The following is an 8,190-nucleotide window of genomic DNA, read 5'->3' on the forward strand; positions in this document are numbered from 1 at the left end:
CTAAGGATCCCAGGACTTAGATTATAGCACACATAGAATAACATGGCTGGGAAGGCAGTGTGGAGGGATGTTCTTTCCTGGATTTGAATGAGAAGGTATGTGCACACATATGGACACTAAGATATGTGTCTTTCATTATGAAATGCCCGAGGACTCACTCAGCACTGAGCTGGACCTTTGCATATGCCTCAGGAGTAAGACTGTAAATAACAGAGACTCAGACTAACAATGATGTAAAGAAATAGGGTTTATTTCTTCTCACATTATAAGAGCAGGTTTACCTGCTCAGTGATGCCATCAGGAACCCAGACTCTTTCTTTTTGCTCTGATAGCCTTAGCATATTGGCCTTTATCTTTCTTGCCTCAAGGTCTCTAGAGAGTGAGAACTCCAAGGATCTCATCCACAGGGGAAAAGAAGACTATGTCTTCCCCTTTTTCAAGAAAGCAAAAAATTCTCCACATCCTTTCTCCTCTCCAGTCTTTTGCTTAGGCCTCATTGGCCAACACTGGGTCACATGACCACTCCTAGCTACAAGGAAGGGAGTCTATGAGAGCATGGAACAGGATTTCCATGATTGGCACAGAACAGGGGTTCTCAACCTCGGCTCTGTTCTCAGAGATTCTGACTCTGTTGGTCAGGGTTGGGGCTTGACATTGGTATTTATTAAATTCTCCAAAAACCTAGGATTAAAAAAAAATGTAATTGCTTTTTACTACAGTATGGTGCCAACTCAAGTAATCATCTTCAACCAAACCCACCCTAGGTTCTGGACAAGCCACCTTATTGTACTGACTGGGATTCTCTAGCTTATCCTGTAGCCCCTGCTCCCTTTGGAACTGATTATATAGGTGATTAATTAGTACATTTGTAGGTCATTTGTTAGTGAATTTGCAGTTAGTAACTGGTTAGCTAATCAGCTGGCTAACTAATTAATAGAATGGCTAGTTGGCCTTTCCTCTTGTTTATGTGTCTGGCACATAGTAAGTACTTGATAAATATTTCTTTGGGTGAATGAATCCATAAAATGGAGATAAAACGGAGTTAATACCGCATCAAATGAGATAGTAGCTATGAACTTTGTAAATGATAAAACACTGTAAAGATATAAGAATAACATTTACATGAGAAGCTACTTTAAAATTTAGGGCCAGAGTAAAGTTTTTCCCCCCATCCTTCACCAAGGAAATAGTGTTTCCACATTTCTGAAATGGAGAACTACCATTTTGCCCTGTTGCTAGTAAGCCAGATTTCTCTCTCAATTATAGCAACTTTGTCAACACTTAGCAATAGCACATATTCTTTCTCCTTTTTCCTTGACCCTACTTTATCTTTCTACTTGTGTTTTTATTAGCTTATTTTGGTTATAAACCACCTCAAGCCTTTTTGGGAAAGAGGTGGGGTAAAATTAATTTTAAAAATACTTGGGAACTAACCTTTATTATCTACCTACCACATGCCAGGCATTTACATGTATTGACTTAGCCAAATCTCACAAATAGCTAGTAGGTTGGTGCGATTATCCCCATTTTATGTAGGTGTCAAGGGACTTGCTCAAGGTCATACAGCTGCTAAGATTTCAGAACCAGATTTCAAAACCAAGGCCAGTCTACACCAAATCTGACCTTTCCCCTAAGCAACCCAAGTTGGTGTGATAGATGCTTGGTTATGGTCAACTATTTACTTAGCTAGTTGAGGAGAGTTTTTGTACTTTGAACTCCTCAAATAAGTCTTGGGGGAAAAATTGGTCTTTTTCCTTTCACCACAGGCCATTTATCAGCAAATATTATACTTTATCAGTTGTATGCTATTCTATTATTTTATGTACCACTAAGAAAAAAACCCTGCTACTTAAACTATGACACACCATTGATTTTAAGATGCATCCTAATTTCAGAGATGTCAAAATGCGAAAAATGTGTGTCTTAGAATCAACAAAATAATGTATTCCATCCTACTAATGGAGAATTTGTGTACATAACCTCCCCTCTTGCTCAATTGCTGGCTGGTTTGCCCCTTCCTTTTCTTATTTTTTTATTTATTTTATTTACTGATTTTTGGCTGTGTTGGGTCTTCGTTGCTGCGCGCAGGCTTTCTCTAGTTGCGGCGGCAGGGGCTACTCTCTGTTGCAGTGCGCGGGCTTCTCATCGCGATGACTTCTCCCGTTGTGGAGCGCAGCCTCTAGGTGCACGGGCTTCAGTAGTTGCGACATGCAGGCTCAGTAGTTGTGGCACACGGGCTTAGTTGCTCCGTGGCATGTAGGATCTTTCTGGACCAGGGATCGAACCTGTGTCCCCTGCATTGGCAGGCGGATTCTCAACCACTGCGCCACCAGGGAAGCCCCCCCACCCCTTCCTTTTCATCACCCAAACCTTGCCTGTCTCTTCAATATCGCATTTCTCCACATCATCATGAACTCAGTTTTGATTTGGATTATCTCGCATGAGTCTCCAGAAAGCCTTGCACTCATAGGAGGTTTCCACTCTAGTTTTTTTAAAGAGCTACCTTAGATGGTCTTATTATGAACTTCCTCCAGTGGCTGTCATCAAACTCTTTCCAGAGTCTGGCCTAAGTCTAGTTTTCCCATGGTAACTGGTGATTCACTGCCCTCCCTGTTCACCATTCCACACAGTAGTTGGTTGGTCTGTACACTATTTACTTGCAAGGGATTTCCCTCCAGGCTGTTGGAGAGGGCATGGGAGGGGGCTTGGGCGCAGAAGTGGGCATGTCATCCAGTTCTCCCTAACACAGGAAACATGACTCCCCAGGCGTCTCCTGAAACACCAGGGCCTTCCCTTTCTCCACACCAGGAGGAGGCAGGATTGGGGGAGGATTCAGCTTCTCCACCCCTCTTAGACCTTACTTCCCCTTCCTGGTTTGGGACTCCATGAGACAAGTCATGAAGGGAAGATGAGGCAGTGGGATCTGGTACTGCTGGGGGAGATGAAGATTCTTGAGCAGTGGGCCCTTGTGGAGCTGGGTTACAGGCTCCTGACAGCAGCAGCTGGCTTTTCTGAGGTGGTGTTCTGCTTCCCGCTTTGTGTGCAGGGTTCTGGGGAAAGCACTGATTCTGGCTTTCCATTTCCTAGCATTATAAAAGGGACAGAGCCATCCAGGATTTTCCCTGTCCTGTTCCCGTCAATCTGATTTTGAGGTCAGAATCTGGAAAGGAACAGAGGCTGATTGGAGAGGCTGGGACACCATGGAGGGAGGGATACAGCCCATGCTGAGAAGTGAGGGGCTAATCTGGGAATCCTATTGACAGAGGACTCTGGGGCCTTTGCAGATGGGTGGGCAGGCAGACCTATCCTGGCCCCAGTGTTCTGGGCATGTTACAGGCTGTGAGGCTTGGGCATGGGCTGAGGTCCACATGGGTCTGTGTGCTTGTGCAGCTGCAGGAGCCTGTGGGGAGGTACAGTCAGACACAGAGAAATAGAGATAAGTGAGACAGAGGGAATCAGAGGCCGGACCGGGAGGTCCAGGTGGCTGAGGGGCACTCACTTTCGGAGGCACCTTGGCTGTCTGGCTCAGTGCGAAGCCACCTGGGCTTCCTAGACTGGAGCAGGCACTGGGCTTCCTCTTCAGCCCTCCGAGATCTCGGGGAGCGGCTGGCAGAGTCCTGGCCCTGGTCCGCAGTTTCCCCAAGAGGCTCTGCCAAGCCTTGGCACCTCGGAGCCTGGGCCTGGGCTCGGATTCAGGCCGGCGCCGCACCTCCCCGCCGCTGCCGCCGCCGCTGCCGCCGCCGCCGCCGCCGCCGCCGCCGCCGCCGCCGCCGCCGCCGCTCCAGGCCGGACCGCCGGCCTCCTCCCCGCCCTAGCGCACGCAGGGCCTGCCCTAACCCGTGACCCCCGCGGTCGACTCCAGCGCCCGCTGCCCGCTGGGCCCGGACGAGTGCGGGCCGCTGAGCAGCGGAGTCGGTCCCAGACGAGGCCCGGCCCGGCTGTCGCGAGAGGGCCCGGAACCCGACAGCAGGAGCGAGCGCGGGCCGGCGCGCGGAGGTGTGAGAATGTGAGGCGGGCAAGGTCGGGAGCCGCCGTGCGGGGCGGTGGGGCGCGTGTGCGCTGTGGCCGCCGAGCGGGCTCACGAATAAAGCGGGCACGGCCGGGAGCGGGCTCGGACCGCGGTGCATGCGGGCAGGCGGGCCCCGCGGCCTGCGGCTCGGCGGAGGGCCGCCGTCTGGAAGTGGGCCCCGGCCCCGCCGGCCCGGCGTGCGGCGCCCCTGGGTGCGGGCTGCGCCGCCGCCCCTGGCCGGCCATTCTGGTTGTCGAGCCTCGGGTGGGAGCCGCGCGGCGCCGCCAGGCCGCTCGCCCTCTCTTCCCCCCCCCACTCTAATCTAAACCATGCGGGCTCCCACCCCGAGCCGGCCGGCGGGGCCCGAGGGCCGCGGAGAGGGCACCGGGCCGCGCGCTGGTGGAGCGGCAGCCCACTCCGAGCTCGGGGTCCCCGGACCATGGAGCCAGGGGACCCTCGAGCCCCCTCCCCGGGGGGCGGCGGGCGCGGACTGATTGACAGCAGCGACGTCAGCGCGGGGAGGGGGGTGCGGCCCCAGAGGGAGGGAGAGAGGGAGGAGGAGGGAGCTGAGGCCCCAAAGTGCAGCCTCGGAGATCAAGGGCCCGCTCCAGAACCGGGATGTGTCCGGCCACGAGGGCGCGGCGGGTAGCGGAACCCTGACGCAGCTGCCCCGAGTCGGAGTCCCGGCTGACCCGGGCTCCTCGGACCCGAGCCTGCAGCGGACCTCGGGCCGCAGGCGCCAACGCATGCGGCAGCGCAGTTAGGGTGAGTGAGGGTCCCGGCGTGGGTGGGGGTGAGTCGGGAGTGCGGGAGAGGGGCAACCCCGAAACCAGGGAGGATGAGCTGGAAAGGGGGAGAGTAACAGGACCTGGGTAAGAACCTCGGGGACAGTCAAGGCGGCAAGAGGGCGGCGAGAAGAGTTTCTAATCCGGCTGCCGCCTCGCCCGACTCCCAGCGGTCGGAGCTCGAGCCCTTCTCTCCTCCTAGTAACCGGACGAATTGGGTCTAAGGGCCCAAGAACATAGAAACGACAGCGCCAGCGCCAAAGGAACAAGGTTAGGACGAGACAAGTGGAGTGGTGGCCTTGAAATTGGTGTTTGAAGAATAAGAAAGGCCAAAGAGGAGGGCCCAGGTACTTGGCGAATATCGATGTGGAAATGTTCGTGATCAGAACACTGGACTACAGTGCCTTTGATGCAACAGGGTCGTCAAAATTAAAGCAAGGAGCATACTATATAAATAATGATCCATGATCAAGAATTATCAAAATATGAGCAATTACCCAAAAAGCAGGGCTAAGCGGCATAACTAATACAGTACTCGGACTTTAAAACAACAATAAAATAACAGTCACTCTCAAAACCAAGTGAAAATTGTAATCACTAATTTGAGAGAATCACAGACAAAGTGATGGAACAATGTGATAAGAACTATTGTATTAAAATCAGTAGAATAAGAAATAGTAATAGTGTAAAAATGATAAAACTAGGAAAAAGGTGAACAATGAAAATACTAATAAGGGAAATACTAATAGTAGTAGTATTGACAGAATACTATCATATAATTTATTATTGATACTATAGTGAATTATTAAAATAAATGTTAACCAAAATCTTAAGAGCAATAGTAATATAAATAAAGACAGCAACAAGAATTACTGGAGTAATATGACAATTTATGACCAAGGTTTTAATAGTCCCAACAACATTATAAATAATGGTAGAGTAATAAGTATTGTACCAATGTGATGAGAAAACAGAGTATTAAGAGCTACAACAATATTACAAATTATGACAAAGTAACAAGAAGTAATGATGCATTGAAAAATAAGTAGCGAATTAAGATCCATAACATTACAAATAATGACAAAGTAACAAGATATTGTAACGATGTGATGAAGAATACCTGGAGTATTATGAACAATCCTAACAAAACAAATAATGGTAAAATAACGAGAAGTATTATAAGGACATGAAGGAAATGAATGTGAATATTGAGAACAATAATACTACGTTATGGTAAATAAATTACTGAAACTGTGACAAAGTACAAACAGAGACTGAGGAGGCAGCACGGAAACATTTCAGGGATACAGAGTAAAAATAAAAATAATGAGAGATTAACATGACCTATTGGAAGACTATATTTAATAATTGCCTAGGTTTTAGTAATAGTATTACGAATGTGCCAGGAGGCCCTAGAATGATGGAGCAGTGACAGGAAAGCAATAACAACATATTTGATAATGATGAATTAACAAATCAAACCAGTACTTAAACCATACAGTATTAAAAATAACATGTACTAATAGCTTGTGTGATAGAATAAGTAGTCTTAATGTTATTGAATTGACCAGAATACTACTCTGATAATAGAGATAATTAAAATAGTATAAAAAATTAACAATTCCCCCAGTGCGAGAAAAGTATCACCAGTAATCTAGAAATGAAAAGAAAAATGCTGTTCTTAAAAAAACGAGTCAACTGAAAGTGACGGACCCGAGCGCACAGGGCGCGGAGCCGGCCGGCCGCGTCCGCCGAGGGCTCCAGAAGAAGGGCGAGCGCGAGCCGCGCACCCCGGCTGGTGCGGGACCCGCTCTACTGGCGTCCCAGCGCGCCGGGGCTCGGGGTCCGACGGGACCGGACAGCGGGGATGGCCGTGCCGGGCGGGAAGAAAAAGGAACGAGCGGGGAGCTCCAGCGAAGGCGAATCTTCGCGATGTCGGGATGTGGCTGCGTGGCGGAGAGAAAAGGAAGAGGCGAACCTCGAGTTGGGGAATGAAAGCCCAACGCAGCCCTTGTCCCGCGTGGGAGCGGCGGGACTGGCGTCAGTGGACGCCGGCCGCGGATGTGCTCAGCACCGGGCAAGACTGAGAGCACGCGGCGCAAGTCGCGGGGAGCCGCTGCACAGCTCCGGGTGTGACAAGTGTCCGCAGAGGACCTAGTGGCCAAGACAGCATCAGGCCAGGCGGCTCCTCCTGGCCCCGCGGGCCGCAGCATCTGGACCGGCGGATCGCGGGTGCCCATCCCGGCTGACCCCAGATATAGTTGGAACCAGCACGTTGGGCCAGAGCGCACAACTACCCCCGTTGCACAATGTCCCCTTGCCTGGGGTCTCCTGGGTTTCCAGGCTCGGCCCCGGAACCCGCATGTGGCCCAAGGCCGGTGCTGGCATTGGCCATGCCTGGCGAGTCTTCCTCCTCAGTGCCTGTGGCTGGAGGACCGACCCGCCTGTCAGCCTTATCTTTATGGGCTTTTCCCAGCCCCAACTGGCCCCGGCCCCTTTTTATCTCCTCGGTTGCACTTGGCTTGTTTACTTTGTGAGGCCCTGGGAGCCCATGTCTAGGCCTGGGATGGGAGGCCAGTGGTGAGGGGCCTGGGCCTTGGAATGCCCAGGGAGAGCCAGGAGAGGACAGAAAGAAGATAGGGGGAGAAAGAGGGAACATTCAGCTGCAAGAAAGGCAGCCAGACATTTAGAAAGCCTCACCAGAACTTGCCCAGATCCACATGAAGGGAGAAGAGCTAGGAGGTGGAAAGGAGAAGCAGGGATAACGCAGGGTTGCACCCACGATGAGGCAGGACAGGCAGGTCCTTGCAGGCGGGACTCTCATCCTGATATCCCAGGACCAGCTTCCAGAAGGAAGCAGGCACATGAGCAGGCGTGTGAATAGTCCTAGTCGCTTGGGGAAGGGTAGCTGTGCCCTTGGGCAGGACTAGGCTGTGCCTGTCAACTGGACTCAACTGGCCTGGTTCTTAGCTGGGAAGGGTCTGAGTCCTTTGCCTCAAAGCAGAGCCCTTTGAAGCTAAAATCTAAAATGTGAGTGAGTGAGCCAGCCAGTGTGCATGTGAGGACAAGGCTGGGGTGGCCCCTGGCTGAGTTCGGGGCCTGAATCAGAGTGGCCCTAGGAAAATGTGGCTACTTGGGTGACTTGTAGGCTATGAGAAGGTGCTGTGTCTGTGTGTGAGGACATGGGTGCCTGCGTGGGTGCCACACAGGTATCTGAGGGAGTGGGAACGTACAGGAAGGAAAACCTTTGGTTCAGGAAGCCTCTACCTGACTGCTGTCTGAGGGAGTGGGTTTGGGCAGATGAGTGACCAGGAGCCTGAGAGGCCGCTCAGCCGAAGGCCCTCTCTGCCACTGTGGAGCCCTGGGAGCCCAGGCCCTGCCCTCCTGGGCTGACTC

This window comes from Leucopleurus acutus, assembly GCF_964270905.1.
Source record: "Leucopleurus acutus genome assembly, chromosome: 19".
Classification (NCBI taxonomy): Eukaryota; Metazoa; Chordata; class Mammalia; order Artiodactyla; family Delphinidae; genus Leucopleurus; species Leucopleurus acutus.